Raw genomic sequence first — 14,836 nt, 5'->3', positions numbered from 1 at the left:
ATGGAAAAATATTGACCCAGGAGTTAGGAAACCTGAGTTCTCATGCACAAACTCATTGTGCAACCTTGGGTAAATTAGTTAACCTTTATGGACTTTCATACTGTCATCTGCAAAATGAGGCTATTAGAGCTGATAATTTGATAATTTTTTTTACTATTTCATCTGTTATCATAAATACTTACCATTTCACTACATATCATCAAGAAACAGACTTTAAACTAAATAGGAATGAAGGATCTTAATAATAAATGGCCTTGAGCTCCCTGCAAGATTATTCTATCAGAAGAATAACTTGAATTTTAAAAAAGCTAACTCTTACTGGAGATCTACTGTGTGTGTCGGGCACTGTGCTAAGCTCTTTACATATGTCAACTAATTGAATACTCATCAAATTTCTCTGATAGATATTACTGTCCCTCAGTGTGGGCAAGACTTGGAGTGGTTAGTCCGCCCAGGGTCACAAAGCTGGTAAATGACAAAGCTAGGACTCAAATCAAGAGTGACTCCAAAGTCACCTTACTAACCACCTGAAAATTTCACCTCCTGGCAAAATCATGAGCTGAATACATTCTTATTTAATCTCTGGCAGGTGCTAATTTTTTTCCCCTTTTTAGTAGAGACAAAATAGCTAAAACTGGCAGCCAACCAAGAAACAGCTTCAAATTAATCACGTAATCATGCCACTGTGCCCGGATAATTTTTGTATTTTTTTGTAGACATGGGATTTCACCATGTTGCCCAGGCTGGTCTCAAACTCCCGAGCTCAGGTGATCCATCCATCCTGGCCTCCCAAAGTGCTGAGATTATAGGCATGAGCCACTGCACCTGGTATCCATGTCTTAAAGAGAACTGTGTTTTTGGTAAGCAATATTTCCTTTTATTTCCTTATAATAAAACAAAAGGAAACAGCAAAAGTCACAAAACCTAGAAGACTGGCAAGGGTCTTAAGGGGTAACACTGTCTTATTATTCATTCCCCTGCCTCCAGGGGAGACCTCATTACAATTACCCCAGGGTAGGAACTGGGGAGCAAGAGAGGGGGCTCCCAGAGAACAGGTCTTCTGACAGCATCAGTGTTGGTTCCCAGTCTCCCTCATTATTTCACATTAACTGTATAACTCTGAGTAACATCATAAATTTTCAGACACCGAGGCCTAACAACAGAGATTCTTTCTTTCTTTATGTTGGGCCATTTCAACTGGCTTGTCTGCTCAATTGTAGAACAACCGCGACTTACGTGACAATCTTCTTGCTGGTCATGTGGCATTTTAAGAAGCCGGATGAATATGATCACCTACATACAAATCCATGCACTGGAAAATAGCTACTATGGCTCACTTTCATCCCTCCAGGAGCCCAATGTGGGCCTTTTCCTATATGTTCTCAAGACACAAGCTGTCTCTCAAATAAGCTCTCGGGCAGAAAATCTCTCTCTCAGATGACTTTCAAGCTTAGAAATCACCATTTCTGACAAGCTATGAACAGTGAGGGTATTATACCACAGAACAAACCAGGATCCACAAAAAAAGGCACAAAAAACAAAACATCCCAAGAGACAGTCACTTGCATAGGGATGAATTTCATAAACAAAACTATCTATTTCAATTCTCTTTATTCCTCCTATAGAGTAAACAAATTTCTCTGAAACACAATGTCTTTCAACTAAAGAGAGTATTGGTTTCATATACTGTCTGACCCTCAAACCCAATTTCAGTCTCAAATCTGAGCTGATGTTCTCAAAAAGTTGACAGAAATTACAAAGCTGAGCCTATGAGCACTGGGGATCTACTCTGTGTCTCACTCAGGCAGAGAAGAAAAAAAAGAGTATCAGAACATTACCCTTCTTTGATCCGACCCTAGAAGACGCACTGAAGATTTCTTCACTGTGGTAACCTTGCGGGTCTTCTCGTTGGTTTTTCTTCAAACTTGGAGAATGTGAGGGATTGGGCCCCTTGGCTGCTCTGACTGCTGGCAAAGGCCTCTTCTTCTTCCCGCTGGAGTCTGTAATTCAAGAGAGGATTAGAACGATCTAGATATTCTCCAAGATTTCTCTGTATCTGAAGGTTATTACTCCATTAATTCAGGAGGATCTAAAGATTTTAGAACTAGAGACTAAATACGCCAAATCAGTCTGAGGTCTCACATAGCTACAGGATGGACGGCTCTTCATGCACTGAGGATTTCAAATGGCATCTTCTCATGCTCATTCAGCAACTGCTCTAGGGTTACATGAAAGAAATCAAGTCTAGTCCTTTTCCCCAACAAGCTCAGTGAAATAAATAAAGTCTAGTCCTTTTCCCTAACAAGCTCAAGGTTGGAACAAACAAAAAGCTAAGTAAACAACTGCTATATAATGGGACAGCTGCTACATCAGAGAGTAAAAATTGCGTGCTGTGAGAACACAGGAAAGAACAACGCAATCTGCTGGAGGAGTCTGATGAGGCTTTACAACGGTGATGTTTGGGGTGAGTCTTAAAGGACAAATAGGATCCTTTTTTTGTTTCTGTTTTTTTGTTTGTTTGTTTTTTGAGACAGAGTGTCACTCCATCACCCAGCCTGGAGTGTAATGGCACGATCGCAGCTCACTACAACCTCTGCCTCCCAAGTTCAAGCAATTCTCATCCCTCAGCCTCCCAAGTTATTGAGACTACAGGCACAAACCACCACGCCTGACTGATAAGGACGATTAGGATTCTAAGTGAAAGGATATTCCAGGAAGAAGGAACTACAAATGTGCAAGCCTGTGGTTTGCTTCACAACAAGCTGAATGTAGCCAGAGCACTGGGGGTGTGATGAACTGTGATGCTGGCTACACAGGAAGGCACCAGAGGGTAAGGAATCTTGATTGCTAAGCCCACTGCTAAGCCTATTCTGGATTTCATCATGTGGTGGGGAAGCAAGAAAGACTGCAAATCCAAGAAGTTATTGTTGTCAGATCTGTGCTTTAGAAAGATCATGCAGGTAGCTATGTGAACAACTTGAAGGATAGAGAAACTAGAGACACGGACAGGAATTACACGTATATTATAAAGGTTTAAGTAAAAGAAAATAAATACCTGGAAAAGAAGAGGAGCAAAGATAAAATGCAAAAGACTTTTCTGAGTTGCAACAAACAGAACTTGGTCAAATTGTAGGTGCCAAGGGAGGTTAAAGAGAAATCAAGAGTGAAACCAAGGCTTTTTAGCTAACTTGGTAAACAATGATGCCATTAATTGACTCAGGAGAAGGGTTAGGAGGAAAACGTTCAGAATGGGGAGAATAATGAATAAAAGCAATAAATTTGGCTTTGGATTAGCTGCATGTGAACCATCTGTAATAAATCCCAAACACAGGCCGGGTGCGGTGGCTCACGCCTGTAATCCCAGCACACTGGGAGGCCAAGGCGGCCAAATCACTTGAACTCAGGACTTTGAGACCCGCCTGGGCAACACGGTGAAACCCTGTCTCTACATAAAATACAAAATTTAGCTGGGCGTGGTGGCATGCTCCTGTAGTCCTAGCTACTTGGGAGGCTGAAGCAGGAGGATCACTTGAGCCCAGGATGCAGAGGATGCAGTGAGTTGAGAATGCACCACTGTACTCCAGCCGGGGTGACAGAGCAAGACCCTGTCTCAAAACAAAACAAAAAACTCAAGCACTATCTATAAGACAGTGGTTCTCCAAGCGTGATTCCCCAGACAGCAGCAGCACCATCACCAGGCAACTTGTTACAAATGCAAATTCTCTAGGCTTACTCCCAAACTACTAAAATCAGAGACTCTGAGGGTAAGGTCCAGCAATCACTGCTTTTACAAGCTTTCCGAGAGATTTAGCAGGGTCACAATTAAAAGCAGTAAGAAATAGAAACAAAAATCACAGGTGGAGGTGCTAAGTCTGAGGATGGAATCGGGACACTTCTTTCTCTGGGATAGACAAGAAGTTAATATAAAGGTATTAGGACATTTTTATGTGGCGAGGGGAGGAAGCTGAGACAGTTCGTGCCTAGCGGCCTCTACTCTGTTTTTGAAACAGGATCCGCTACTGACAATGTCAGGCATGCAGTGGAAACCCTGAGGAGATCATTCATGTTCTCGGCTAAAATTTTCTCTCTTTGATTGACCACAGTCACTGAAAGCAATGTGTAATTTCTAATTCTCTGAGCTCACCACAGGTGCCAGCAAAGGAGTCACTCAACAAATATTGGCTGACTGGATGAAAAAACAAAAAACTAGCAAGAAGAGTTGGCAGAATTCCATTTGCCTTTCTTCTGTTGAAGCAGTTTTAGAATTTCTAAAATGCTCTGGCAAAGAATTAACATTATTCATGGCATTTTATTAGTTCCTATGCTCACTAGCCATCCCATCATTTAATTTTTTTTTTTTTTTTTTTTTTTTTGGAGACAGAGTCTCACCCTGTCGCCCAGGCTGGAGGGCAGTGGCACAATCTCAGCTCACTGCAACCTCCGATACCTGGGTTCAAGCAATTCTCCTGCCTCAGCCTCCCAAGTAGCTGAGATAACAAGTGCACACCACCACGCCTGGCTAACTTTTTAAATATTTTTAGTAGAGATGGGGTTTCACCATATTGCTCAGGCTGGTCTCAAACTCCTGACCTCAGATGATCCTCCCGCCTCAGCCTCCCAAAGTGCTAGGATTACAGGCGTGAGCCACTGTGCCTGGCCCATTATTTAATTTTTAACATCATTGTATTTCCAGATAATAAAAACTGCCTTTGACTAACCTAATTTTTAAGGAAAAGTTAAATTTCTATAATGCAAGGACTATGTATACAAGTCAACAGATTTCTACTACTGTGTTTTATCACTGAGCTAGATGCCACGCTGAATATATTAAAAGAATGAGGGAAATAATGCTTGATCAGTGCCATTTGCAAGCCCTGCACTAGGTACATCATATTTATTAGCTCATTTAATCTTCACCAGGAAATATGCCTATCTCCATTCTTCCACTCCAAGGAGCTTATTGTCTACATTTGAGAACTAAGACTAACACAACCCAAAGAATATAATCAGAAGTTAAGACATACACAAAATGAAGAAACAACTCAAAGCTGTTCATTAAAGGTTGACTGAGAAGAAGAGGGGAAAACATCCTTTTCCTTAATTTTAAACTGACTTGCTGATAGGTCAAAGCAGAAATTTTAAAAAATGTATTTGGATGGTGACAGAAGTATGTATCCAGTCACGTCACTGTTCAACCGCCCCTAATTAAGTCCTTCTACCGCTCCGCCAGCTCCCAGTCCTCCTGAATCTCCTTCTGCCTAGCTTTGTGGTACTCTTCCCCCCAGCACTTGGAGCAGAAACCCTGCCAGGCAGGGTTGCCGTAGTAACCACATCCTTTCTTGCACAGGAGGTCCGACTGATGCACATGAATTCCTCCGCGTTCAGACTTAAGGCTCATCTTCTTCCTGCTAACCAATGAACAAACAACAAAGTGCTGTTGAAAAGGAATTATCATTCTACTAACTAAAATATTACCAATTATGAAGAAACAGGGAGTGATTCCATTATCTTCAAGCTGTAAGAGAGGGAAGAAGGGAATGAGGGAGGGAAAGAGGGGAGGAAGGAATAAAGAAAAAGGAAAAGTTAACTATGGTAAATTCCTGAAACAGTCATATTAAAGACTTATTCCCTGCCGAAAATACACAGAACCCATGAAGAAAGGGCTAACATTGGATTAAATACCTAAATGTAAAGGCTGGAAACTAGAAAACTTAGGGGAAAAGCTTCCCGACACTGGATTTTGCAATGACTTCTAGGATATGACACCAAAAGCACAGGCAACAAAAGCAAAATCAGACAAATATATTAATTACATCAAAATTTAAAATGTCTGCACAACACAGGAACCAACTGACAGAGTAAAACTGAACAACACACAGAATGAGAGAACATATCTGCAAACCACATATATAATAAGGGGTTAATATCCAGAATATAAGGGAACTCCTACAAGCCAATAACAAAAAAAATAATAATAATAATCTGGTTAACAAATGGGAAAAGGACTTCAATAGACAATTCTCCAAAGCTATAGCAACAGCCAACAAACATGTGAAAAAATGCTCAACATCACTAATCATCACGGAAATGCAAATCAAAACCACAATGAGATATCACTTCATATCCATTAGGATGGCTACTGTAAAAGAAAACAAACCCAGGATGGGCACAGCGGCTCATGTCACTTTGGGAGGCCAAGGTGGGAGGATCACTTGAGGCTAGGAGTTCAGGACCAGCCTGGGCAACAGAGCAAGACCCCATCTTTACAAAAAAATACAAAAACTAGTGGGGTATGATGGCGTATGCCTGTAGTCCCAGCTACTCGGGAGACTGAGACAGGAGGATCGCCTCTCCAGGAGATGGAGGCTGCAGTGAGCTATGGATCACATCACTGCACTCCAGCCTGGGTGACAGAGCGAGGCCTTGTCCAGAAAGAAGAGAAGAGAAAAAAATTGAAATAATATCATACTTTCCAAAGTCAGTTTTCTTTTCTACTGTATAATATTTAAACTCATTTGTTCATAGTCTCACAGCTGTATGGTAAATCGCTATGTAACAATTTCCTTTCAAACTAAAACCACATGGTCCTCATTCTTCTCCACAATAACTGCCAAACAAGCACAGTAAAAAACCAGCACTCTACAGCATTCATTCAAGAGACTCACATGTGCAGATAAAATTAGGCCCTATATCTTGGAGGTCTCATTAATTTAACTCAAACATTTACTAAGTGCCAACTGTGTGCAGAGAATTAAGCTAGATGGCACTGGTGATGCAATGGATAGAACACGTCCTTGCCCTCATGAAGCTCATAACCAAAAGTACAGGCAGACTGAAAAACGTGGAAAAAGAGAAAGTGTTAGGAAACTGTTGAGGAGTAACACACATACAAATTCTGACCTAGGGAGTATAGAGAGACCACTTGGGGATGCTGGTGATAGACCTTAAAGAGCCTTGTGTTGAAAGGGTCTTGGAAACATGACAGAAAGGGGAAGGATATTCTGGACAGGAAGAATGCCTTTCACAGAAAGCTCAGAAGCAGGGAGGCAAATGTAAAATATGAATGATATAGTATAGACAGAAGGTAAACTAAACAAGTTAGGTGGCAAGTCAAATCATGATGGATTTTTAAAACTCGAAGCTACCGAGTGCGGATGGAAAGTCACCAGCTATCAAACCTGACAGTATGCAATGTGCACTACTTTTGAGGATTCTGAAAAGCAAAATGGAGAAGTGGGGAAGACCAGAATTGAAAGTATCACCCAGCCGTCTAAGAGATTACCACTTTCTCCCATCCAATACCACCAGCCAACCTGGAAATGGGCCCCACAGCACAGAGAAAGCTCCTCTAGTTCGGGCTCCAGGCATGTGAAAGGGAACTCCTAACAGCCAGAAAGAATATGGGGATCCCCCCACTTACCATCTCCCCCTTCTCTTGAGCCACAGTGCCCAGCAATCGTGTGCTCTCTCTGCAGCTATGGCTGAAATGAGAGTGCAGGAGCCAAACTCTGAGGCAGGAGAACTATCAATTTTTCCCAATCTCTATCCTTGGTCTCAAATGTGCAGGCAGTGGTGGAAAGACATGGCAGAGTGGGGTAACTAAATCCACAGTTTTCTGGACAAAAGAAAGAAAATATGAGCCCTTTGAGAACACAAAGTGTGAAAAAAATTGCTGAGGAGAACTCCAGAAAGCAATTTCTAGGCTTACCCCTAAGCTGCATATGCATGGATCTGACGCTATTCAGTACCAAAGGTTTCCAAATTGGAACTAACAGAGAGACCACTATGCAGGTCTCAGATCAGCACATACACGAAACAGATGGAAACAGCACTACGAAACTCTAAACAATATACTGACATTAAAGCCACAACCCACAGAACCTGTATACCAAACTTGGCAACACAACAAAACACTTTTGCTCTGGGAATAACTGTTTAGAAAATGAAAAGACAAGCTACGGAATGGGAGAAAATAATTGCAAATCACCTATTTGGCAAAGAACTTACATACCCAGAATGTATAAAGAACTCTCAAAACTCAGTTGTCAGAAAACAAACCACCCAATTTAAAAATGAGCAAAAAGTCTCAACAGACACTTTACCAAAGAAGTTATACACACCGGTGTCCCACATTTCCGTGAGAAGCCTTTGCTACATACTGCCCAGTCAAAGATGTTTGTATATTGAACATCCTTACAAGAGAAAGATGATAGCTCCTTCCACAGCAGAAGATAATTTGTTAACTGTCCAGTACAGTAAATATAATGTCTCCCTTCATATCAAAGGTTTGAAACATCTGTTTGCCACCTCTTATGAGAGCTGAGTTCCCTGAGCTCGGATTTCCTACTCGTGTCATTGCCCACAGGGAACTTACAGGGCAAAGGGTACTCCACGTGGACATGAGGCTGGTTCTACTGATGTCCTGTGACCTGTGTCCTCTTCTTTTGCCTCTAACCCAGGAGTTTCATGTCTTGGGCCAATATCCATGAAACCGTGGAGACTAACTTGCTACGTTTAAGTAGGGAGAACTCAAAATTCAGGTCCCTTGCAGTTATTGACATGGTGGCAAATAAGCATATGAATAGTTGTTCAACATTGTTCAGTCATTAGAGAAATGCAAATTAAAACCGCCATGAACTGTCACTCAAATCGATTAGAATGGCTAAAATAGAAAATACTGACACAGTCTTGGCAACGTGGCAAAACCCTGTTTCTACCAAAAAAAAAATACAAAAAAAATTAGGGAGGGATGGTGGTGCATGGTTGTGGTCGCAGCTACTCAGTAGGCTGAGGTGGGAGCATCACTTGAGCCTGGGAGGTGGAAGTTGCAGCAAGCCAAGATCACACCACTGCCCTCCAGCCTGGGTGACAGAGTGAGACTCCACCTCAGAAAAAAAAAAAAATACTGACAATACCAAGCGGTAGCAGGGATGCAGAGCAACTAAAACCCTCATACCTTCCTAGTGGAATGCAAAATAGTACAGACACTAGAGAAAACACTTTTATGGTTTCATAAAAATGTATACATACAACGACCATCCAACCATGCAATCCCTCTCCTGGGTATTTCCTCTAGAGAAATAAAAACTGCTATTTACTCAAAATTCTGTACATAAACAGTTATAGTAGCAATATTTGTGATGACAAAAAAATGACAACTAAAATATCCTTCAATGGGTGAATGAATAAACAAACTATGGTGCATCCATACAACAGAATGCTACTCAGGAAAACAAGAACAACAGGTATTAGTACACCCAATAACTTCGATGAAATCTCAGAGGCTTTCTGCTGATAGAAGCCAGCATCTTAGTTCCTTCTGGCTGCAGTAACAAAATACCATAAACTGGGTAGGTTATAAAAAACAGAAATTTATTTCTCACAGTTCAGGAAGCTGGAAAGTTCAAGATCAAAAAGTCAACAGATGTTGGTGTCTGGTGGTTCACTGAAGGTACCTTCTCCCTGTGTCCTCACATGGCTAGGCTCTCTGCGGTCTCTTATAGGTGCACTAATCCCAATCATGAGGGCTCCACTTTCATGAACTAATCACCTCCCAAAGGCTCCGCCTCCTAGTACCATCGCCTTGTGGATTAGAATTTCAACATATGAATTTGGAGGACACACAAAGATTCAGACCATAGCAGTCATCTTAAAAGTTTACATTCTGTATGATTCCATTTAAGAACTAGGGGTAGGAAAGGATGTGACTATAAAGGATCAACACAAGAAAGTTTTTTGGGGTGATGAAACTGTTCTGTATTCTGATTGTGGAGGTGTTTACATAAATCTAATAAAATTTTAAAATTCACAGAACATTATACTCCTTCTGAATCAATTTGACTCTACGATAAAAACAAAAAACAAAAAACAACAACCTCAGCCGGGCATAGTGGCTCACGCCTATAATCCCAGCACTTTGGGAGGCCGAGGTGGGTGGATCACCTGAGGGCAGGAGTTCGAGACCAGCCTGGCCAACATGGCAAAACCCCGTCTCTGTTAAACATACAAAAATTAGCTGGGCATGGTGGCAGACATCTGTAATCTCAGCTACTCGGGACGCTGAGACACGAGAATCGCATGAACCTGGGAGATGGAGGTTGCAGTGAGCCAAGATCATGCCATTGCACTCCAGCCTGGGCAACGGAGGGAGACGCCGTCTCAAAAAAAAAACAAAAAAAACAAAAAAAACCTTGAGAGGCAATGTCTAGGTTGGATTAGGGAGAAGTACAGAACAGGAGACACAGATGCTGACCAAGAGACAACTACAATTAGAGGACTTGAGGTAACACAGTGGGTAGCCAGGCGTGGTGGCGCTTGCCTGTAATCCCAGGTACTCAAGAGACTGAGGCACGAGAATCGCTTGGACCTGGGAGGCAGAGGCAGAGGCTGCGGTAAGCCGAGATCGCACCACTGCACTCCAGCCTGGGCAACAGAGTGAAATCCTGTCTCAAAAATAAATAAATAAATAAGAGGTAACAACTGGGAAGGGAAAGACGACGGATGGTAATCTACCTTAGAGGTCAGATCTATAAGAGTTATTTAATGAGACTTCGCAGGGAGAGGGAAATGTAATTAGAAAGAACTCTCAACTTTACTGTTTACTTCCTCTACAAGGTTAAAGCCTCCCAAAGTCAGGATTTAGATCTAAGACACCAGCCATTTATAAATAGTAGATGAGGATTAGGTAGAAACAAAGAAAATAAGAAGTAGAAAAAAAAGAAGAAGAAAAATAGTCCTAAAATGTTAACCTGCAGAAACTTTAAAGACCATCTACGACGTCCTATTGTAAGAGATGAAGATACTAACATTAAGAAATCATAACTTATTCCATCAAAAAGATATTAAGTGGCAGAGACATCACTAAGCTTCCTTTTCTTTTTTTTGGAACACAGGGTGTGTCATTCAAGCTGGAAAAGCTGGAGTACAGTGGCGTGATCACAGCTCACTGCAGCCTTCACTTCCTGAACTCAAGCAATACTCCCACCACTCAGCCACCATGCCTGGCTAATTGTTGTATTTTTTTGTAGAGGCGGTGTTTTGCCATGTTATCCAGGCTGGTCTTGAACTCCTGGGCTCAAGTAAGCCTACACTTAGAATACCAAGTCCTGGGATTCAAATTATTTTGAAAGTCTAAGCTAATCTTCTCGCCATTATCATCCTGATGTCCCTTATCTTCCCTTCCAAGAGAAATGGGCAAAAGGAAATACCTATTTTTTCCATAGATCAATTAAGTTATTAAAATTTGTACTATAAGTATGATAACACTAGTTGATGTTACTAAAATGAACATAGTTTGGGGAGTCTGCCTAGCACATGTGCAAATACCTCCTGTGTATCAGGAAACTGTCCTCCGAATCCAAAAAGATAAGCTGGCAGAAGCTATGTTTGTATAATTTGAATGGTCCCCCAATTCAGGGTCACAGCTGATTGCCCCAAACTGTGTCAGAGTCTTTTGCTTCGAATTTTGGAAATGGGACTAAGTCGGGGCTGTTCTCTTAAATGATGGAGCTGTGTGACATGACCATCTTCCATCAAGTGGTCCAAGTATCAGGACAGTCTACAGAATGAAATAGACATACGCCAAGAAGCAGAGAAAGGTAGAAGGTCCTGTACGTCCTGAGTGATTTTAATCTCCCAGTTCCAATCCCTGACTAAGGTTTAGCTGCACGCCCACCCTCAGATTCTGAGTCATACCCCCGGTCCCCTAACTGCTTTTTTCTTTTTTTAATCAAGCTAGTTCCAGTACAGCCTATTATCTATGCCAAAAGACTGGTACAGATGCTCTTTAAGAGCTAGAAAAAAAATAAAGGAGTGCTCTGTGGATTACTTGGCACACATTAAAAGCTCAGCATGTATTAGACAGAAACAATAACAACAGCTTCGAGTCTAAGAAGACTGATTTGGTGTGGACCATAAAATCACAGAGATCAGTCAAATCTGCACTCAAACCCCAGCTCTGCCACATACTAGAAATGTGACTTTAGGCAAACTATGTAATATTTCTGAAACTCCCTTTCCTATCTCCCTCTCCAGCCTCTCTGCTCCTCTCATTCTCTATCTTTTCACCAAACTCAGCCTCATAGGACCTGTGCACCCATGACCTTCACTCTCTGGTGCTACAACTGTGATTATGTCACCTTACACTGCAAAAAAAGACTTGGCAGATATAATTAAGTTGACTGATAATGGAAATAAGGAGATTATCCTAGATTATCTAGATGGGCCCAACAAAAGCACATCAACCCTAAAATGCTGAAGAGAACAAGGACCCAGAATGGCCAAAACAATCTTCAAAAAGAATGTAAGAAAACTGACATTTCCTGATTTGAAGTTACTACAAGGCCATAGGAATTACTACAGCGTGGTACTGGTACAAGGACAGTCATAGAAATCAACGGAATAGAACTGAGATTCCAGAAATAAACCCACACGTCTTCTGTCAACTGATTTTCCACAAAAGTACCAAGACCATTCAATGGAGAAAAAAGAGTCTTTTCAACGAACAGTGCTGGGAAAATTGGATAGCCACGTACAAAAGAACGATGTTAGATGTTAGATGCTTACTTCATACCGTGTACAAAAATTAACTCAGAATCAATCAAAGACCTAAATGTAAAAGCTCTCAGAAGAAAATATAGAGGTAAAATTTTCATACTGGACTTGACAAAGGATTCTTAGATATGACACCAAAAGCAGGAGCAACAAAAGACAGATAAATTGTACTCCAACAAGATTTTAATCTTTGTGCTTCAAAGGACCTTATCAAGTGAAAATAGAACCCACAGAATGAGGGAAAATATCTGCAAGTCATTTATGTAATAAAGAACTCATAACCAGAACATATAAAGAGTTCTTATAACTCAATAATAAAAAGTAAGTAACAATTGTTTCAGCGGGTAAAAGATCTGAATGGACATTTCTCCAGAAAGAAAGGCAAACAGTCATGAGTATGTGAAAAGATGTTTCACATCATCAGTCATCAAGGAAACGCAAAACGAAACCATAATGAGATGCCACTTCACATCCAGTAGGGTGACTAGAACCAAAAAGTCAGAAATAACAAGTGTTGGCAAGGATGTGGGGAAACTGGAACCCTCATACATTGCTTGTAGAAATGTAAAATGGTACAGCCATTGTGGAGAAGTCTGGTCATTTCTCAAATGATTAAACAATATTACCATAGAAACCAGCAATTTCACTCCTAGACTAAGAGAAATAAAAACATGTGGCCACAGAGAAACTTGTACATGAATGTTTGTATCAGCATTATCCGTAATAGTCCAAGAGCAGAAACAACCCAAATGTACATCAGATGATGAATTAATAAACAAAATGTGGAATGAAGTACTGATATATGCTACAACATGGTGAACCCTGAAAATATGCCAAGTGAGAGATGCCAGTTATAAAAGACCACCCGTTATATGATTCCATTCATCTGAACATCCATACCACGGAAATCTAGAGAAAACAGAAAATAGACTGGTGGTCACTGAGCACTAAGAGGGGAGAGGATGGGAATAAAGGGGATAGAGAAAGGGCATGGGTTCCTTTTTGAGATAATGAAAATGTTCTAAAGTTGGCTGTGGTAATGGTTGTCACTTAATTGTGCACTTTTAAAACGGAGAATTGTATAGTATGTGAATTATACCTCAATAAAGCTGTCTTTTTAAAAAACAGAAGAGACAGAATGTGAAGTTAGAGAGAGTCAAAGCACTATTGATGGTTTTGAAGCTGGAGGAGACTAAAAGCCAAGAAATTTGACTGGCTTCTAGAAGCTGAGAATGACTTCTGGCTGACAGCCAGCAAAGAAATGAGGACCTCAGACCTTCACCACATGAAAATGAATTCTGCCAACATGAGTGCGTCTGGAAGGAGACTCTCCCTATCACCTCCAAATAAAAACCCAGGCTGGCCGATGCTTAATTCTGACCTCCTGAGGTCCTCAGCAGAATACCCAGCGGAGCCTGCTTGGACCTCTAATCTACACAACTTAAGAGATAATAAATGAGTGCTATGGACTAGGGGCGATGGCTCACGCCTGTATTCCCAGTACTTAGGAAGGCTGAAGTAGGACGACTGATCGAGGCTGGGAATTTGAGGTTGCAGCGAGCTATGACTGCACCACTGAACTCCAGCATGGGCAACAGAGACCTTGTCTTTTAAAAAAATAAAAATAAAAAATAAATGAATGTTGTTTTAAACTGCTATCCTTTCCACTTCCCCCTTTGTTGGGAGAGGCTTTGCACATGCTGTTCCAATGTGAGGAATGCTATGCTCCTTGCTGTCCAGGTGGTGGTTTCTTTCTCATTGTTTAGATCTAAGCTTTCACGTCAGATTGTGAGAGGCCTTCCCTAGCCTCTGTGAAATACTACCTACCCCAACCTACCCAACCCTCTCCTCTGTCCTGGGCCAAATGCCACTTCTCCATGTCCTATTATTATTCTTTGGGAGGGGTAGAGACGGGTTCTTACCACGTAGCCCAGGCTGGCCTTGAACTTCTTACAGATGTGAGCCACCATGCCCAGCCTTCATGTCCTATTTCTTTTTTTTTCTTTCTTTTCTTTTCTTGAGACAGGGTCTCACACCCTGTCACCTAGACTAGAGTGCAGTGGTGCCATCATGGCTCACAACACTCGACCTCCCCAGGCTCAAGTGATCCTCTCACCTTAACCTCTTGAGTAGCTGGGACTATAGCATGTGGCGCCACACCTGGCTAAGTTTTATATTTTTTGTAGAGACAGGGTTTCGCCATATTGACCAGGCTGATCTCGAATTCCTGGCCTCAAGTGATCCACCCACCCTGGCCTCCCAAAGTGCTGGAATTATAGGCATG

At 41.5% G+C, this 14,836-nt stretch overlaps 1 long non-coding RNA gene across 1 annotated transcript in view; it reads right to left on the bottom strand.

The window, feature by feature from the left end:
* Positions 1-4,346: 4,346 nt before the first annotated feature.
* LOC129040618 (uncharacterized) overlaps positions 4,347-14,836 on the bottom strand; it is a 66,438-nt gene continuing 55,948 nt past the window's right edge. Inside the window, exon 19 of the long non-coding RNA XR_010127072.1 lies at positions 4,347-5,405. This is a non-coding gene — a long non-coding RNA (uncharacterized LOC129040618). The remainder of the gene's footprint in view (positions 5,406-14,836) is intronic.

The sequence above is a fragment of the Pongo pygmaeus genome, chromosome 6 (assembly GCF_028885625.2).
Source record: "Pongo pygmaeus isolate AG05252 chromosome 6, NHGRI_mPonPyg2-v2.0_pri, whole genome shotgun sequence".
Lineage (NCBI taxonomy): Eukaryota > Metazoa > Chordata > Mammalia > Primates > Hominidae > Pongo > Pongo pygmaeus.
The sequence above is the reverse complement of the archived record's forward strand: the minus strand, read 5'-3'. Positions and strand labels throughout refer to the sequence as shown.